The following is a 20,920-nucleotide window of genomic DNA, read 5'->3' as shown; positions in this document are numbered from 1 at the left end:
TGTATTGAATCGCGACGCGATTTGTGTGTTCCATCGTCATTAACTGGCTCTGAACGTTACAATTAACTGTCAGTTTTGCGTCGGATTCGAAAATATAGACTCACAGGAGATCGACCATAAGGTGCCCGAGGCAGCAATAGACCCTTGGAGACAGGTCTGCCGGAGGACGATGTATTGAATCGCGACGGGATTTGTGGGTTCCATCGTCATTAAGATGCTCTGAACCTTACAATTAACTGTCAGTTTTGCGTCGGATTCGAAAATCTAGACTCACAGAGGAACGACCATAAGGTGCCCGAGGCCGCACTAGACCCTTGGAGACAAGTCGGCTGGAGGACGATGTATTGAATCGCGACGCGATTTGTGTGTTCCATCGTCATTAACAGGCTCTGAACGTTACAATCAACTGCCAGTTTTGCGTCGGATTCGAAAATCTAGACTCACAGGTGAACGACCATAAGGTGCCCGAGGCAGCAATAGACCCTTGGAGACAGGTCGGCCGGAGGACGATGTATTGAATCGCGACGCAATTTGTGTGTTCCATCGTCATTAACAGGCACTGAACCTTGCAATTAACTGTCAGTTTTGCGTCGGATTCGAAAATCTAGACTCACAGGAGATCAACCATAAGGTGCCCGAGGCAGCAATAGACCCTTGGAGACTGGTCGGCCGGAGGACGATGTATTGAATCGCGACGCGATTTGTGTGTTCCATCGTCATTAACAGGCTCTGAACGTTACAATTAACTGTAAGTTTTGCGTCGGATTCGAAAATCTAGACTCACAGGTGAACGACCATAAGGTGTCCGAGGCAGCACTAGACCCTTGGAGACAAGTCGGCTGGAGGACGATGTATTGAATCGCGACGCAATTTGTGTGTTCCATCGTCATTAAGAGGCTCTGAACGTTACAATTAACTGCGTCGGATTCGAAAATCTAGACTCACAGGAGATCGACCATAAGGTGCCCGAGGCAGCAATAGACCCTTGGAGACAGGTCGGCCGGAGGACGATGTATTGAATCGCGACGCGATTTGTGTGTTCCATTGTCATTAAGAGGCTCTGAACCTTACAATTACCTGTCAGTTTTGCGTCGCATTCGAAAATCTAGACTCACAGGAGAACGACCATAAGGTGTCCGAGGCAGCACTAGACCCTTGGAGACAAGTCGGCTGGAGGACGACGTATTGAATCGCGACGCAATTTGTGTGTTCCATCGTCATTAACAGGCTCTGAACGTTACAATTAACTGTCAGTTTTGCGTCGGATTCGAAAATCTAGACTCACAGGAGATCGACCATAAGGTGCCCGAGGCAGCAATAGACCCTTGGAGACAGGTCGGCCGGAGGACGATGTAATGAATCGCGACGCGATTTGTGTGTTCCATCGTCATTAACAGGCTCTGAACGTTACAATTAACTGTCAGTTTTGCGTCGGATTCGAAAATCTAGACTCACAGGAGATCGACCATAAGGTGCCCGAGGCAGCACTAGACCCTTGGAGACAAGTCGGCTGGAGGACGATGTATTGAATGGCGACGCAATTAGTGTGTTCCATCGTCATTAACAGGCTCTGAACGTTACAATTAACTGTCAGTTTTGCGTCGGATTCGAAAATCTAGACTCACAGGAGATCGACCATAAGGTGCCCGAGGCAGCAATAGACCCTTGGAGACAGGTCGGCCGGAGGACGATGTATTGAATCGCGACACAATTTGTGTGTTCCATCGTCATTAACAGGCTCTGAACGTTACAATTAACTGTCAGTTTTGCGTCGGATTCGAAAATCTAGACTCACAGGAGAGCGACCATAAGGTGCCCGAGGCAGCAATAGACCCTTGGAGACAGGCCGGCCGGAGGACGATGTATTGAATCGCGACGCAATTTGTGTGTTCCATTGTCAGTAAGAGGCTCTGAACCTTACAATTAACTGTCAGTTTTGCGTCGGATTCGAAAATCTAGACTCACAGAGGAACGATCATAAGGTGCCCGAGGCAGCACTAGACCCTTGGAGACAAGTCGGCTGGAGAACGATGTATTGAATCGCGACGCGATTTGTGTGTTCCATCGTCATTAACAGGCTCTGAACGTTATAATCAACTGTCAGTTTTGCGTCGGATTCGAAAATCTAGACTCACAGGAGAACGACCATAAGGTGCCCGAGGCAGCAATAGACCCTTGGAGACAGGTCGGCCGGAGGACGATGTATTGAATCGCGACGCGATTTGTGTGTTCCATCGTCATTAACAGGCTCTGAACGTTACAATTAACTGTCAGTTTTGCGTCGGATTCGAAAATCTAGACCCACAGGAGATCGACCATAAGGTGACCGAGGCAGCAATAGACCCTTGGAGACAGGTCTGCCGGAGGACGATGTATTGAATCGCGACGGGATTTGTGTGTTCCATCGTCATTAACAGGCTCTGAACGTTACAATTAACTGTCAGTTTTGCGTCGCATTCGAAAATCTAGACTCACAGGAGATCGACCATAAGGTGCCCGAGGCAGCAATAGACCCTTGGAGACAGGTCGGCCGGAGGACGATGTATTGAATCGCGACGCGATTTGTGTGTTCCATTGTCATTAAGAGGCTCTGAACGTTACAATTAATTGTCAGTTTTGCGTCGGATTCGAAAATCTAGACTCACAGGAGAACGACCATAAGGTGTCCGAGGCAGCACTAGACCCTTGGAGACAAGTCGGCTGGAGGACGATGTATTGAATCGCGACGCAATTTGTGTGACCCATCGCCATTAAAAGGCTCTGAACGTTACAATTAACTGCGTCGGATTCGAAACTCTAGACTCACAGGAGATCGACCATAAGGTGCCCGAGGCAGCAATAGACCCTTGGATACAGGTCGGCCGGAGGACGATGTCTTGAATCGCGACGCGATCTGTGTGTTCCATTGTCATTAAGAGGCTCTGAACCTTACATTTAACTGTCAGTTTTGCGTCGGATTCGAAAATCTAGACTCACAGGAGATCGACCATAAGGTGCCCGCGGCAGCAATAGACCCTTGGAGACAGGTCGGCCGGAGTACGATGTATTGAATCGCGACGCGATTTGTGTGTTCCATTGTCATTAAGAGACTCTGAACCTTGCAATAACCTATCAGTTTTGGGGCGGATTCGAAAATCTAGACTCAAAGGAGAACGACCATACGGTGTCCGAGGCAGCACTAGACCCTTGGAGACAAGTCGGCTGGAGGACGATGTATTGAATCGCGACGCAATTTGTGTGTTCCACCGTCATTAACACGCTCTGAACGTTACAATTAACTGTCAGTTTTGCGACGGATTCGAAAATCTAGACTCACAGGAGATCGACCATAAGGTGCCCGAGGCAGCAATAGACCCTTGGAGACAAGGCGGCTGGAGGACGATGTATTGAATCGCGACGCAATTTGTGTGTTCCATAGTCATTAACAGGCTCTGAACGTTACAATTAACTGTCAGTTTTGCGTCGGATTCGAAAAACTAGACTCACAGCAGAGCGACCATAAGGTGCCCGAGGCAGCAATAGACCTTTGGAGACAGGTCGGCTGTCGGACGATGTATTGATTCGCGACGCAATTTGTGTGTTCCATCGTCATTAAGAGGCTCTGAACGTTACAATTAACTGTCAGTTTTGCGTCGGATTCGAAAAACTAGACTCACAGGAGAACGACCATAAGGTGCCTGAAGCAGCAATAGACCCTTGGAGACAGGTCGGCTGGAGGACGATGTATTGAATCGCGACGCAATTTGTGTGTTCCATCGTCATTAAGATGCTCTGAACCTTGCAATTAACTGTCAGTTTTGCGTCGGATTCCAAAACCTAGACTCACAGAAGAACGACCATAAGGTGCCCGAGGCAACACTAGACCCTTGGAGACAAGTCGGCTGGAGGACGATGTATTGAATCGCGACGCAATTTGTATGTTCCATCGTCATTAACAGGCTCTGAACGTTACAATTAACTGTCAGTTATGCGTCGTATTCGGAAAACTAAACGCACAGCAGAACGTCCATTAGGTGCCCGAGGCGGCAATAGACCCTTGGGTTCAGGTCGGCTGTCGGACGAAGTATTGAATCTCGACGCAATTTGTGTGTTCCATCGTCATTAAGAGGCTCTGAACGTTACAATTAACTGTCAGTTATGCGTCGGATTCGAAAAACTAGACTCACAGGAGAACGACCATAAGGTGACCGAGGCAGCAATAGACCCTTGGAGACAAGGCGGCTGGAGGACGATGTATTGAATCGCGACGCAATTTGTGTGTTCCATAGTCATTAACAGGCTCTGAACGTTACAATAAACTGTCAGTTTTGCGTCGGATTCGAAAAAGTAGACTCACAGGAGAACGACCATAAGGTGCCCGAGGCAGCAATAGACCCTTGGAGACAAGTCGGCTGGAGGACGATGTATTGAATCGCGACGCAATTTGTGTGTTCCATAGCCATTAAGAGGCTCTGAAAGTTAAAATTAACTGTCAGTTTTGCGTCGGATTCGAAAAACTAGACTCACAGGAGAACGACCATAAGGTGCCCGAGGCAGCAATAGACCCTTGGGGACAAGTCGGCTGGAGGACGATGTATTGAATCGCGACGCAATTAGTGTGTTCCATCGTCATTAACAGGCTCTGAACGTTACAATTAACTGTCAGTTATGCGTCGTATTCGGAAAACTAGACTCACAGCAGAACGACCATAAGGTGCCCGAGGCAGCAATAGACCTTTGGAGACAGGTCGGCTGTCGGACGATGTATTGAATCTCGACGCAATTTGTGTGTTCCATCGTCATTAAGAGGCTTTGAACGTTACAATTAATTGTCAGTTTTGCGACGGATTCGAAAAACTAGACTCACAGGAGAACGACGATCAGGTGCCCGAGGCAGCTATAGACCCTTGGAGACAAGTCGGCAGAAGGACGATGTATTGAATCGCGACGCGATTTGTGTGTTCCATCGTCATTAACAGGCTCTGAACGTTACAAATAACTATCAGTTATGCGTAGTATTCGGAAAACAAGACTCACAGGAGAACGACCATAAGGTGCCCGAGGCAGCAATAGACCTTTGGAGACAGGTCGGCTGTCGGACGATGTATTGAATCTCGACGCAATTTGTGTGTTCCATCGTCATTAAGAGGCTCTGAACGTTACAATTAATTGTCAGTTTTGCGTCGGATTCGAAAAACTAGACTCACAGGAGAACGACCATAAGGTGACCGAGGCAGCAATAGACCCTTGGAGACAGGGCGGCTGGAGGACGATGTATTGAATCTCGACGCAATTTATGTGTTCCATCGTCATTAACCGGCTCTGAACGTTACAATTAACTGTCAGTTTTGCGTCGGATTCGAAGAACTAGACTCACAGGAGAACGACGATAAGGTGCCCGAGGCAGCTATAGACCCTTGGAGACAAGTCGGCTGGAGGACGATGTATTGAATCGCGACGCAATTTGTGTGTTCCATCGTCATTAACAGGCTCTGAACGTTACAATTAACTGTCAGTTTTGCGTCGGATTCGAAAATCTAGACTAACAGGAGATCGACCATAAGGTGCCCGAGGCAGCAATAGACCCTTGGAGACAGGTCGGCCGGAGGACGATGTATTGAATCGCGACGCAATTTGTGTGTTCCATTGTCATTAAGAGGCTCTGAACCTTACAATTAACTGTCAGTTTTGCGTCGGATTCGAAAATCTACTCACAGAGGAACGACCATAAGGTGCCCGAGGCAGCACTAGACCCTTGGAGACAAGTCGGCTGGAGGACGATGTATTGAATCGCGACGCGATTTGTGTGTTCCATCGTCATTAACAGGCTCTGAACGTTACAATCAACTGTCAGTTTTGCGTCGGATTCGAAAATCTAGACTCACAGGAGGACGACCATAAGGTGCCCGAGGCAGCAATAGACCCTTGGAGACAGGTCGGCCGGAGGACGATGTACTGAATCGCGACGCAATTTGTGTGTTCCATCGTCATTAACAGGCTCTGAACCTTACAATTAACTATCAGTTTTGCGTCGGATTCGAAAATCTAGACTCACAGGAGATCAACCATAAGGTGACCGAGGCAGCAATAGACCCTTGGAGACAGTTCGGCCGGAGGACGATGTATTGAATCGCGACGCGATTTGTGTGTTCCATCGTCATTAACAGGCTCTGAACGTTACAATTAACTGTCAGTTTTGCGTCGGATTCGAAAATCTAGACTCACAGGAGATCGACCACAAGGTGCCCGAGGCAGCAATAGACCCTTGGAGACAGGTCGGCCGGAGGACGATGTATTGAATCGCGACGGGATTTGTGGGTTCCATCGTCATTAACAGGCCCTGAACGTTACAATTAACTGTCAGTTTTGCGTCGGATTCGAAAATCAAGACTCACAGGAGATCGACCATAAGGTGCCCGAGGCAGCAATAGACCCTTGGAGACAGGTCGGCCGTAGGACGATGTATTGAATCGCGACGCAATTTGTGTGTTCGTCATTAAGAGGCTCTGAACCTTGCAATTAACTGTCAGTTTTGCGTCGGATTCGCAAATCTAGATTCACAGAGGAACGACCATAAGGTGCCCGAGGCAGCACTAGACCCTTGGAGACAAGTCGGCTGGAGGACGATGTATTGAATCGCGACGCGATTTGTGTGTTCCATCGTCATTAACAGGCTCTGAACGTTACAATCAACTGTCAGTTTTGCGTCGGATTCGAAAATCTAGACTCACAGGAGAACGACCATAAGGTGCCCGAGGCAGCAATAGACCCATGGAGACAGGTCGGCCGGAGGACGATGTATTGAATCGCGACGCAATTTGTGTGTTCCATCGTCATTAACAGGCTCTGAACCTTGCAATTAACTGTCAGTTTTGCGTCGGATTCGAAAATCTAGACTCACAGGAGATCAACCATAAGGTGCCCGAGGCAGCAATAGACCCTTGGAGACAGGTCGGCTGGAGGACGATGTATTGAATCGCGACGCGATTTGTGTGTTCCATCGTCATTAACAGGCTCTGAACGTTACAATCAATGTCAGTTTTGCGTCGGATTCGAAAATCTAGACACACAGGAGATCGACCATAAGGTGCCCGAGGCAGCGATAGACCCTTGGAGACAGGTCTGCCGGAGGACGATGTATTGAATCGCGACGCGATTTGTGTGTTCCATTGTCATTAAGAGGCTCTGAACCTTACAATTAACTGTCAGTTTTGCGTCGTATTCGAAAATCTAGACTCACAGGAGAACGACCATAAGGTGTCCGAGGCAGCACTAGACCCTTGGGGACAAGTCGGCTGGAGGTCGATGTATTGAATCGCGACGCAATTTGTGTGTTTCATCGGCATTAACAGGCTCTGAACGTTACAATTAACTACGTCGGATTCGAAAATCTAGACTCACCGGATATCGACCATAAGGTGTCCGAGGCAGCACTAGACCCTTGGAGACAAGTCGGCTGGAGGACGATGTATTGAATCGCGACGCAATTTGTGTGTTCCATCGTCATTAACAGGCTCTGAACGTTACAATTAACTGTCAGTTTTGCGTCGGATTCGAAAATCTAGACTCACAGAAGAACGACCATAAGGTGCCCGAGGCAGCATTAGACCCTTGGAGACAAGTCGCCTGGAGGACGATGTATTGAATCGCGACGCAATTTGTGTGTTCCATCGTCATTAACAGGCTCTGAACCTTACAATTAACTGTCAGTTATGCGTCGGATTGAAAATCTAGACTCACAGGAGATCGACCATAAGGTGCCCGAGGCAGCAATAGACCCTTGGAGACAGGTCGGCCGGAGGACGATGTATTGAATCGCGACGCGATTTGTGTGTTCCATCGTCATTAACAGGCTCTGAACCTTACAATTAACTGTCAGTTTTGCGTCGGATTCGAAAATCTAGACTCACAGGAGAACGACCGTAAGGTGTCCGAGGCAGCACTAGACCCTTGGAGACAAGTCGGTTGGAGGACGATGTATTGAATCGCGACGCAATTTGTGTGTTCCATCGTCATTAACAGGCTCTGAACGTTACAATTAACTGTCAGTTTTGCGTCGGATTCGAAAATCTAGACTCACAGGAGATCGTCCGTAAGGTGCCCGAGGCAGCAATAGACCCTTGGAGACAGGTCGGCCGGAGGACGATGTATTGAATCGCGACGCAATTTGTGTGTTCCATCGTCATTAACAGGCTCTGAACGTTACAATTAACTGTCAGTTTGCGTCGGATTCGAAAATCTACTCACTGGAGATCGACCATAAGGTGCCCGAGGCAGCGATAGACCCTTGGAGACAGGTCTGCCGGAGGACGATGTATTGATTCGCGACGCGATTTGTGTGTTCCATTGTCATTAAGAGGCTCTGAACCTTACAATTAACTGTCAGTTTTGCGTCGGATTGGAAAATCTAGACTCACAGGAGAACGACCATAAGGTGTCCGAGGCAGCACTAGACCCTTGGAGACAAGTCGGCTGGAGGACGACGTATTGGATCGCGACGCAATTTGTGTGTTCCATCGTCATTAACAGGCTCTGAACGTTACAATTAACTGTCAGTTTTGCGTCGGATTCGAAAATCTAGACTCACAGGAGATCGACCATAAGGTGCCCGAGGCAGCAATAGACCCTTGGAGACAGGTCGGCCGGAGGACGATGTATTGAATCGCGACGCAATTTGTGTGTTCCATAGCCATTAAGAGGCTCTGAACGTTAAAATTAACTGTCAGTTTTGCGTCGGATTCGAAAAACTAGACTCACAGGAGAACGACCATAAGGTGCCCGAGGCAGCAATAGACCCTTGGGGACAAGTCGGCTGGAGGACGATGTATTGAATCGCGACGCAATTTGTGTGTTCCATCGTCATTAACAGGCTCTGAACGTTACAATTAACTGTCAGTTATGCGTCGTATTCGGAAAACTAGGTTCACAGCAGAACGACCATAAGGTGCCCGAGGCAGCAATAGACCTTTGGAGACAGGTCGGCTGTCGGACGATGTATTGAATCTCGACGCAATTTGTGTGTTCCATCGTCATTAAGAGGCTTTGAACGTTACAATTAATTGTCAGTTTTGCGTCGGATTCGAAAAACTAGACTCACAGGAGAACGACGATCAGGTGCCCGAGGCAGCTATAGACCCTTGGAGACAAGTCGGCAGAAGGACGATGAATTGAATCGCGACGCAATTTGTGTGTTCCATCGTCATTAACAGGCTCTGAACGTTACAATTAACTATCAGTTATGCGTAGTATTCGGAAAACTAGACTCACAGCAGAACGACCATAAGGTGCCCGAGGCAGCAATAGACCTTTGGAGACAGGTCGGCTGTCGGACGATGTATTGAATCTCGACGCAATTTGTGTGTTCCATCGTCATTAAGAGGCTCTGAACGTTACAATTAATTGTCAGTTTTGCGTCGGATTCGAAAAACTAGACTCACAGGAGAACGACCATAAGGTGACCGAGGCAGCAATAGACCCTTGGAGACAGGGCGGCTGGAGGACGATGTATTGAATCGCGATGCAATTTGTGTGTTCCATGGTCATTAAGAGGCTCTGAACGTTACAATTAACTGTCAGTTTTGCGTTGGATTCGAAGAACTAGACTCACAGGAGAACGACGATAAGGTGCCCGAGGCAGCTATAGACCCTTGGAGACAAGTCGGCTGGAGGACGATGTATTGAATCGCGACGCAATTTGTGTGTTCCATCGTCATTAACAGGCTCTGAACGTTACAATTAACTGTCAGTTTTGCGTCGGATTCGAAAATCTAGACTCACAGGAGATCGACCATAAGGTGCCCGAGGCAGCAATAGACCCTTGGAGACAGGTCGGCCGGAGGACGATGTATTGAATCGCGACGCAATTTGTGTGTTCCATTGTCATTAAGAGGCTCTGAACCTTACAATTAACTGTCAGTTTTCGTCGGATTCGAAAATCTACTCACAGAGGAACGACCATAAGGTGCCCGAGGCAGCACTAGACCCTTGGAGACAAGTCGGCTGGAGGACGATGTATTGAATCGCGACGCGATTTGTGTGTTCCATCGTCATTAACAGGCTCTGAACGTTACAATCAACTGTCAGTTTTGCGTCGGATTCGAAAATCTAGACTCACAGACCCTTGGAGACAGTTCGGCCGGAGGACGATGTATTGAATCGCGACGCGATTTGTGTGTTCCATCGTCATTAACGGGCTCTGAACTTTACGATTAACTGTCAGTTTTGCGTCGGATTCGAAAATCTAGACTCACAGGAGATCGACCACAAGGTGCCCGAGGCAGCAATAGACCCTTGGAGACAAGTCGGCTGGAGGACGATGTATTGAATCGCGACGCGATTTGTGTGTTCCATCGTCATTAACAGGCTCTGAACGTTACAATCAACTGTCAGTTTTGCGTCGGATTCGAAAATCTAGACTCACAGGAGAACGACCATAAGGTGCCCGAGGCAGCAATAGACCCTTGGAGACAGGTCGGCCGGAGGACGATGTATTGAATCGCGACGCAATTTGTGTGTTCCATCGTCATTAACAGGCTCTGAACCTTGCAATTAACTGTCAGTTTTGCGTCGGATTCGAAAATCTAGACTCACAGGAGATGAACCATAAGGTGCCCGAGGCAGCAATAGACCCTTGGAGACAGGTCGGCCGGAGGACGATGTATTGAATCGCGACGCGATTTGTGTGTTCCATCGTCATTAACAGGCTCTGAACGTTACAATCAATGTCAGTTTTGCGTCGGATTCGAAAATCTAGACTCACAGGAGATCGACCATAAGGTGCCCGAGGCAGCGATAGAACCTTGGAGACAGGTCTGCCGGAGGACGATGTATTGAATCGCGACGCGATTTGTGTGTTCCATTGTCATTAAGAGGCTCTGAACCTTACAATTAACTGTCAGTTTTGCGTCGTATTCGAAAATCTAGACTCACAGGAGAACGACCATAAGGTGTCCGAGGCAGCACTAGACCCTTGGAGACAAGTCGGCTGGAGGACGATGTATTGAATCGCGACGCAATTTGTGTGTTCCATCGTCATTAACAGGCTCTGAACGTTACAATTAACTACGTCGGATTCGAAAATCTAGACTCACCGGAGATCGACCATAAGGTGTCCGAGGCAGCACTAGACCCTTGGAGACAAGTCGGCTGGAGGACGATGTATTGAATCGCGACGCAATTTGTGTGTTCCATCGTCATTAACAGGCTCTGAACGTTACAATTAACTGTCAGTTTTGCGTCGGATTCGAAAATCTAGACTCACAGAAGAACGACCATAAGGTGCCCGAGGCAGCATTAGACCCTTGGAGACAAGTCGGCTGGAGGACGATGTATTGAATCGCGACGCAATTTGTGTGTTCCATCGTCATTAACAGGCTCTGAACCTTACAATTAACTGTCAGTTTTGCGTCGGATTCGAAAATCTAGACTCACAGGAGATCGACCATAAGGTGCCCGAGGCAGCAATAGACCCTTGGAGACAGGTCGGCCGGAGGACGATGTATTGAATCGCGACGCGATTTGTGTGTTCCATCGTCATTAACAGGCTCTGAAACTTACAATTAACTGTCAGTTTTGCGTCGGATTCGAAAATCTAGACTCACAGGAGAACGACCATAAGGTGTCCGAGGCAGCACTAGACCCTTGGAGACAAGTCGGCTGTTGGACGATGTATTGAATCGCGACGCAATTTGTGTGTTCCATCGTCATTAACAGGCTCTGAACGTTACAATTAACTGTCAGTTTTGCGTCGGATTCGAAAATCTAGACTCACAGGAGATCGACCGTAACGTGCCCGAGGCAGCAATAGACCCTTGGAGACAGGTCGGCCGGAGGACGATGTATTGATCGCGACGCAATTTGTGTGTTCCATCGTCATTAACAGGCTCTGAACGTTACAATTAACTGTCAGTTTTGCGTCGGATTCGAAAATCTAGACTCACAGGAGATCGACCGTAAGGTGCCCGAGGCAGCAATAGACCCTTGGAGACAGGTCGGCCGGAGGACGATGTATTGAATCGCGACGCAATTTGTGTGTTCCATCGTCATTAACAGGCTATGAACGTTACAATTATTTGTCAGTTTGCGTCTGATTCGAAAATCTACTCACTGGAGATCGACCATAAGGTGCCCGAGGCAGCGATAGACCCTTGGAGACAGGTCTGCCGGAGGACGATGTATTGAATCGCGACGCGATTTGTGTGTTCCATTGTCATTAAGAGGCTCTGAACCTTACAATTAACTGTCAGTTTTGCGTCGGATTCGAAAATCTAGACTCACAGGAGAACGACCATAAGGTGTCCGAGGCAGCACTAGACCCTTGGAGACAAGTCGGCTGGAGGACGACGTATTGAATCGCGACGCAATTTGTGTGTTCCATCGTCATTAACAGGCTCTGAACGTTACAATTAACTGTCAGTTTTGCGTCGGATTCGAAAATCTAGACTCACAGGAGATCGACCACAAGGTGCCCGAGGCAGCAATAGACCCTTGGAGACAGGTCGGCCGGAGGACGATGTATTGAATCGCGACGCAATTTGTGTGTTCCATAGCCATTAAGAGGCTCTGAACGTTAAAATTAACTGTCAGTTTTGCGTCGGATTCGAAAAACTAGACTCACAGGCGAACGACCATAAGGTGCCCGAGGCAGCAATAGACCCTTGGGGACAAGTCGGCTGGAGGACGATGTATTGAATCGCGACGCAATTTGTGTGTTCCATCGTCAATAACAGGCTCTGAACGTTACAATTAACTGTCAGTTATGAGTCGTATTCGGAAAACTAGACTCACAGCAGAACGACCATAAGGTGCCCGAGGCAGCAATAGACCTTTGGAGACAGGTCGGCTGTCGGACGATGTATTGAATCTCGACGCAATTTGTGTGTTCCATCGTCATTAAGAGGCTTTGAACGTTACAATTAATTGTCAGTTTTGCGTCGGATTCGAAGAACTAGACTCACAGGAGAACGACGATCAGGTGCCCGAGGCAGCTATAGACCCTTGGAGACAAGTCGGCAGAAGGACGATGTATTGAATCGCGACGCAATTTGTGTGTTCCATCGTCATTAACAGGTTCTGAACGTTACAATTAACTATCAGTTATGCGTAGTATTCGGAAAACAAGACTCACAGCAGAACGACCATAAGGTGCCCGAGGCAGCAATAGACCATTGGAGACAGGTCGGCTGTCGGACGATGTATTGAATCTCGACGCAATTTGTGTGTTCCATCGTCATTAAGAGGCTCTGAACGTTACAATTAATTGTCAGTTTTGCGTCGGATTCGAAAAACTAGACTCACAGGAGAACGACCATAAGGTGACCGAGGCAGCAATAGACCCTTGGAGACAGGTCGGCCGGAGGACGATGTATTGAATCGCGACGCAATTTGTGTGTTCCATTGTCATTAAGAGGCTCTGAACCTTACAATTAACTGTCAGTTTTGCGTCGGATTCGAAAATCTACTCACAGAGGAACGACCATAAGGTGCCCGAGGCAGCACTAGACCCTTGGAGACAAGTCGGCTGGAGGACGATGTATTGAATCGCGACGCGATTTGTGTGTTCCATCGTCATTAACAGGCTCTGAACGTTACAATCAACTGTCAGTTTTGCGTCGGATTCGAAAATCTAGACTCACAGGAGGACGACCATAAGGTGCCCGAGGCAGCAATAGACCCTTGGAGACAGGTCGGCCGGAGGACGATGTACTGAATCGCGACGCAATTTGTGTGTTCTATCGTCATTAACAGGCTCTGAACCTTACAATTAACTATCAGTTTTACGTCGGATTCGAAAATCTACACTCACAGGAGATCAACCATAAGGTGACCGAGGCAGCAATAGACCCTTGGAGACAGTTCGGCCGGAGGACGATGTATTGAATCGCGACGCGATTTGTGTGTTCCATCGTCATTAACAGGCTCTGAACTTTACAATTAACTGTCAGTTTTGCGTCGGATTCGAAAATCTAGACTCACAGGAGATCGACCACAAGGTGCCCGAGGCAGCAATAGACCCTTGGAGACAGGTCGGCCGGAGGACGATGTATTGAATCGCGACGGGATTTGTGGGTTCCATCGTCATTAACAGGCCCTGAACGTTACAATTAACTGTCAGTTTTGCGTCGGATTCGAAAATCTAGACTCACAGGAGATCGACCATAAGGTGCCCGAGGCAGCAATAGACACTTGGAGACAGGTCGGCCGTAGGACGATGTATTGAATCGCGACGCAATTTGTGTGTTCGTCATTAAGAGGCTCTGAACCTTGCAATTAACTGTCAGTTTTGCGTCGGATTCGCAAATCTAGATTCACAGAGGAACGACCATAAGGTGCCCGAGGCAGCACTAGACCCTTGGAGACAAGTCGGCTGGAGGACGATGTATTGAATCGCGACGCGATTTGTGTGTTCCATCGTCATTAACAGGCTCTGAACGTTACAATCAACTGTCAGTTTTGCGTCGGATTCGAAAATCTAGACTCACAGGAGAACGACCATAAGGTGCCCGAGGCAGCAATAGACCCTTGGAGACAGGTCGGCCGGAGGACGATGTATTGAATCGCGACGCAATTTGTGTGTTCCATCGTCATTAACAGGCTCTGAACCTTGCAATTAACTGTCAGTTTTGCGTCGGATTCGAAAATCTAGACTCACAGGAGATGAACCATAAGGTGCCCGAGGCAGCAATAGACCCTTGGAGACAGGTCGGCCGGAGGACGATGTATTGAATCGCGACGCGATTTGTGTGTTCCATCGTCATTAACAGGCTCTGAACGTTACAATCAATGTCAGTTTTGCGTCGGATTCGAAAATCTAGACTCACAGGAGATCGACCATAAGGTGCCCGAGGCAGCGATAGAACCTTGGAGACAGGTCTGCCGGAGGACGATGTATTGAATCGCGATGCGATTTGTGTGTTCCATTGTCATTAAGAGGCTCGGAACCTTACAATTAACTGTCAGTTTTGCGTCGTATTCGAAAATGTAGACTCACAGGAGAACGACCATAAGGTGTCCGAGGCAGCACTAGACCCTTGGAGACAAGTCGGCTGGAGGACGATGTATTGAATCGCGACGCAATTTGTGTGTTCCATCGTCATTAACAGGCACTGAACGTTACAATTAACTACGTCGGATTCGAAAATCTAGACTCACCGGAGATCGACCATAAGGTGTCCGAGGCAGCACTAGACCCTTGGAGACAAGTCGGCTGGAGGACGATGTATTGAATCGCGACGCAATTTGTGTGTTCCATCGTCATTAACAGGCTCTGAACGTTACAATTAACTGTCAGTTTTGCGTCGGATTCGAAAATCTAGACTCACAGAAGAACGACCATAAGGTGCCCGAGGCAGCAATAGACCCTTGGAGACAGGTCGGCCGGAGGACGATGTATTGAATCGCGACGCAATTTGTGTGTTCCATAGCCATTAAGAGGCTCTGAACGTTAAAATTAACTGTCAGTTTTGCGTCGGATTCGAAAAACTAGACTCACAGGCGAACGACCATAAGGTGCCCGAGGCAGCAATAGACCCTTGGGGACAAGTCGGCTGGAGGACGATGTATTGAATCGCGACGCAATTTGTGTGTTCCATCGTCATTAACAGGCTCTGAACGTTACAATTAACTGTCAGTTATGCGTCGTATTCGGAAAACTAGACTCACAGCAGAACGACCATAAGGTGCCCGAGGCAGCAATAGACCTTTGGAGACAGGTCGGCTGTCGGACGATGTATTGAATCTCGACGCAATTTGTGTGTTCCATCGTCATTAAGAGGCTTTGAACGTTACAATTAATTGTCAGTTTTGCGTCGGATTCGAAAAACTAGACTCACAGGAGAACGACGATCAGGTGCCCGAGGCAGCTATAGACCCTTGGAGACAAGTCGGCAGAAGGACGATGTATTGAATCGCGACGCAATTTGTGTGTTCCATCGTCATTAACAGGCTCTGAACGTTACAATTAACTATCAGTTATGCGTAGTATTCGGAAAACAAGACTCACAGCAGAACGACCATAAGGTGCCCGAGGCAGCAATAGACCTTTGGAGACAGGTCGGCTGTCGGACGATGTATTGAATCTCGACGCAATTTGTGTGTTCCATCGTCATTAAGAGGCTCTGAACGTTACAATTAATTGTCAGTTTTGCGTCGGATTCGAAAAAATAGACTCACAGGAGAACGACCATAAGGTGACCGAGGCAGCAATAGACCCTTGGAGACAGGGCGGCTGGAGAACGATGTATTGAATCTCGACGAAATTTATGTGTTCCATCGTCATTAACCGGCTCTGAACGTTACAATTAACTGTCAGTTTTGCGTCGGATTCGAAGAACTAGACTCACAGGAGAACGACGATAAGGTGCCCGAGGCAGCTATAGACCCTTGGAGACAAGTCGGCTGGAGGACGATGTATTGAATCGCGACGCAATTTGTGTGTTCCATCGTCATTAACAGGCTCTGAACGTTACAATTAACTGTCAGTTTTGCGTCGGATTCGAAAATCTAGACTCACAGGAGATCGACCATAAGGTGCCCGAGGCAGCAATAGACCCTTGGAGACAGGTCGGCCGGAGGACGATGTATTGAATCGCGACGCAATTTGTGTGTTCCATTGTCATTAAGAGGCTCTGAACCTTACAATTAACTGTCAGTTTTGCGTCGGATTCGAAAATCTACTCACAGAGGAACGACCATAAGGTGCCCGAGGCAGCACTAGACCCTTGGAGACAAGTCGGCTGGAGGACGATGTATTGAATCGCGACGCGATTTGTGTGTTCCATCGTCATTAACAGGCTCTGAACGTTACAATCAACTGTCAGTTTTGCGTCGGATTCGAAAATCTAGACTCACAGGAGGACGACCATAAGGTGCCCGAGGCAGCAATAGACCCTTGGAGACAGGTCGGCCGGAGGACGATGTATTGAATCGCGACGCGATTTGTGTGTTCCATCGTCATTAACAGGCTCTGAACGTTACAATTAACTGTCAGTTTTGCGTCGGATTCGAAAATCTAGACTCACAGGAGATCGACCATAAGGTGCCCGAGGCAGCAATAGACCCTTGGAGACAGGTCGGCCGGAGGACGATGTATTGAATCGCGACGGTATTTGTGGGTTCCATCGTCATTAACAGGCCCTGAACGTTACAATTAACTGTCAGTTTTGCGTCGGATTCGAAAATCTAGACTCACAGGAGATCGACCATAAGGTGCCCGAGGCAGCAATAGTCCCTTGGAGACAGGTCGGCCGTAGGACGATGTATTGAATCGCGACGCAATTTGTGTGTTCGTCATTAAGAGGCTCTGAACCTTGCAATTAACTGTCAGTTTTGCGTCGGATTCGAAAATCTAGATTCACAGAGGAACGACCATAAGGTGCCCGAGGCAGCACTAGACCCTTGGAGACAAGTCGGCTGGAGGACGATGTATTGATTCGCGACGCGATTTGTGTGTTCCATCGTCATTAACAGGCTCTGAACGTTACAATCCACTGTCAGTTTTGCGTCGGATTCGAAAATCTAGACTCACAGGAGAACGACCATAAGGTGCCCGAGGCAGCAATAGACCCTTGGAGACAGGTCGGCCGGAGGACGATGTATTGAATCGCGACGCAATTTGTGTGTTCCATCGTCATTAACAGGCTCTGAACCTTGCAATTAACTGTCAGTTTTGCGTCGGATTCGAAAATCTAGACTCACAGGAGATCAACCATAAGGTGCCCGAGGCAGCAATAGACCCTTGGAGACAGGTCGGCCGGAGGACGATGTATTGAATCGCGACGCGATTTGTGTGTTCCATCGTCATTAACAGGCTCTGAACGTTACAATCAATGTCAGTTTTGCGTCGGATTCGAAAATCTAGACTCACAGGAGATCGACCATAAGGTGCCCGAGGCAGCGATAGACCCTTGGAGACAGGTCTGCCGGAGGACGATGTATTGAATCGCGACGCGATTTGTGTGTTCCATTGTCATTAAGAGGCTCTGAACCTTACAATTAACTGTCAGTTTTGCGTCGTATTCGAAAATCTAGACTCACAGGAGAACGACCATAAGGTGTCCGAGGCAGCACTAGACCCTTGGGGACAAGTCGGCTGGAGGACGATGTATTGAATCGCGACGCAATTTGTGTGTTTCATCGGCATTAACAGGCTCTGAACGTTACAATTAACTACGTCGGATTCGAAAATCTAGACTCACCGGAGATCGACCATAAGGTGTCCGAGGCAGCACTAGACCCTTGGAGACAAGTCGGCTGGAGGACGATGTATTGAATCGCGACGCAATTTGTGTGTTCCATCGTCATTAACAGGCTCTGAACGTTACAATTAACTGTCAGTTTTGCGTCGGATTCGAAAATCTAGACTCACAGAAGAACGACCATAAGGTGCCCGAGGCAGCATTAGACCCTTGGAGACAAGTCGGCTGGAGGACGATGTATTGAATCGCGACGCAATTTGTGTGTTCCATCGTCATTAACAGGCTCTGAACCTTACAATTAACTGTCAGTTTTGCGTCGGATTCGAAAATCTAGACTCACAGGAGATCGACCATAAGGTGCCCGAGGCAGCAATAGACCCTTGGAGACAGGTCGGCCGGAGGACGATGTATTGAATCGCGACGCGATTTGTGTGTTCCATCGTCATTAACAGGCTCTGAACCTTACAATTAACTGTCAGTTTTGCGTCGGATTCGAAAATCTAGACTCACAGGAGAACGACCATAAGGTGTCCGAGGCAGCACTAGACCCTTGGAGACAAGTCGGCTGGAGGACGATGTATTGAATCGCGACGCAATTTGTGTGTTCCATCGTCATTAACAGGCTCTGAACGTTACAATTAACTGTCAGTTTTGCGTCGGATTCGAAAATCTAGACTCACAGGAGATCGACCGTAAGGTGCCCGAGGCAGCAATAGACCCTTGGAGACAGGTCGGCCGGAGGACGATGTATTGAATCGCGACGCAATTTGTGTGTTCCATCGTCATTAACAGGCACTGAACGTTACAATTAACTGTCAGTTTGCGTCGGATTCGAAAATCTACTCACTGGAGATCGACCATAAGGTGCCCGAGGCAGCGATAGACCCTTGGAGACAGGTCTGCCGGAGGACGATGTATTGATTCGCGACGCGATTTGTGTGTTCCATTGTCATTAAGAGGCTCTGAACCTTACAATTAACTGTCAGTTTTGCGTCGGATTCGAAAATCTAGACTCACAGGAGAACGACCATAAGGTGTACGAGGCAGCACTAGACCCTTGGAGACAAGTCGGCTGGAGGACGACGTATTGGATCGCGACGCAATTTGTGTGTTCCATCGTCATTAACAGGCTCTGAACGTTACAATTAACTGTCAGTTTTGCGTCGGATTCGAAAATCTAGACTCACAGGAGATCGACCATAAGGTGCCCGAGGCAGCAATAGACCCTTGGAGACAGGTCGGCCGGAGGACGATGTATTGAATCGCGACGCAATTTGTGTGTTCCATCGTCATTAACAGGCTCTGAACGTTACAATTAACTGTCAGTTATGCGTCGTATTCGGAAAACTAGGTTCACAGCAGAACGACCATAAGGTGCCCGAGGCAGCAATAGACCTTTGGAGACAGGTCGGCTGTCGGACGATGTATTGAATCTCGACGCAATTTGTGTGTTCCATCGTCATTAAGAGGCTTTGAACGTTACAATTAATTGTCAGTTTTGCGTCGGATTCGAAAAACTAGACTCACAGGAGAACGACGATCAGGTGCCCGAGGCAGCTATAGACCCTTGGAGACAAGTCGGCAGGAGGACGATGTATTGAATCGCGACGCAATTTGTGTGTTCCATCGTCATTAACAGGCTCTGAACGTTACAATTAACTATCAGTTATGCGTAGTATTCGGAAAACTAGACTCACAGCAGAACGACCATAAGGTGCCCGAGGCAGCAATAGACCTTTTGAGACAGGTCGGCTGTCGGACGATGTATTGAATCTCGACGCAATTTGTGTGTTCCATCGTCATTAAGAGGCTCTGAACGTTACAATTAATTGTCAGTTTTGCGTCGGATTCGAAAAACTAGACTCACAGGAGAACGACCATAAGGTGACCGAGGCAGCAATAGACCCTTGGAGACAGGGCGGCTGGAGGACGATGTATTGAATCGCGATGCAATTTGTGTGTTCCATGGTCATTAAGAGGCTCTGAACGTTACAATTAACTGTCAGTTTTGCGTTGGATTCGAAGAACTAGACTCACAGGAGAACGACGATAAGGTGCCCGAGGCAGCTATAGACCCTTGGAGACAAGTCGGCTGGAGGACGATGTATTGAATCGCGACGCAATTTGTGTGTTCCATCGTCATTAACAGGATCTGAACGTTACAATTAACTGTCAGTTTTGCGTCGGATTCGAAAATCTAGACTCACAGGAGATCGACCATAAGGTGCCCGAGGCAGCAATAGACCCTTGGAGACAGGTCGGCCGGAGGACGATGTATTGAATCGCGACGCAATTTGTGTGTTCCATTGTCATTAAGAGGCTCTGAACCTTACAATTAACTGTCAGTTTTGCGTCGGATTCGAAAATCTACTCACAGAGGAACGACCATAAGGTGCCCGAGGCAGCACTAGACCCTTGGAGACAAGTCGGCTGGAGGACGATGTATTGAATCGCGACGCGATTTGTGTGTTCCATCGTCATTAACAGGCTCTGAACGTTACAATCAACTGTCAGTTTTGCGTCGGATTCGAAAATCTAGACTCACAGGAGGACGACCATAAGGTGCCCGAGGCAGCAATAGACCCTTGGAGACAGGTCGGCCGGAGGACGATGTACTGAATCGCGACGCAATTTGTGTGTTCCATCGTCATTAACAGGCTCTGAACCTTACAATTAACTATCAGTTTTGCGTCGGATTCGAAAATCTAGACTCACAGGAGATCAACCATAAGGTGACCGAGGCAGCA

Source organism: Schistocerca nitens, unplaced genomic scaffold (assembly GCF_023898315.1).
Source record: "Schistocerca nitens isolate TAMUIC-IGC-003100 unplaced genomic scaffold, iqSchNite1.1 HiC_scaffold_363, whole genome shotgun sequence".
Taxonomy (NCBI): domain Eukaryota; kingdom Metazoa; phylum Arthropoda; class Insecta; order Orthoptera; family Acrididae; genus Schistocerca; species Schistocerca nitens.
Note: the sequence above shows the minus strand (reverse complement) of the source record.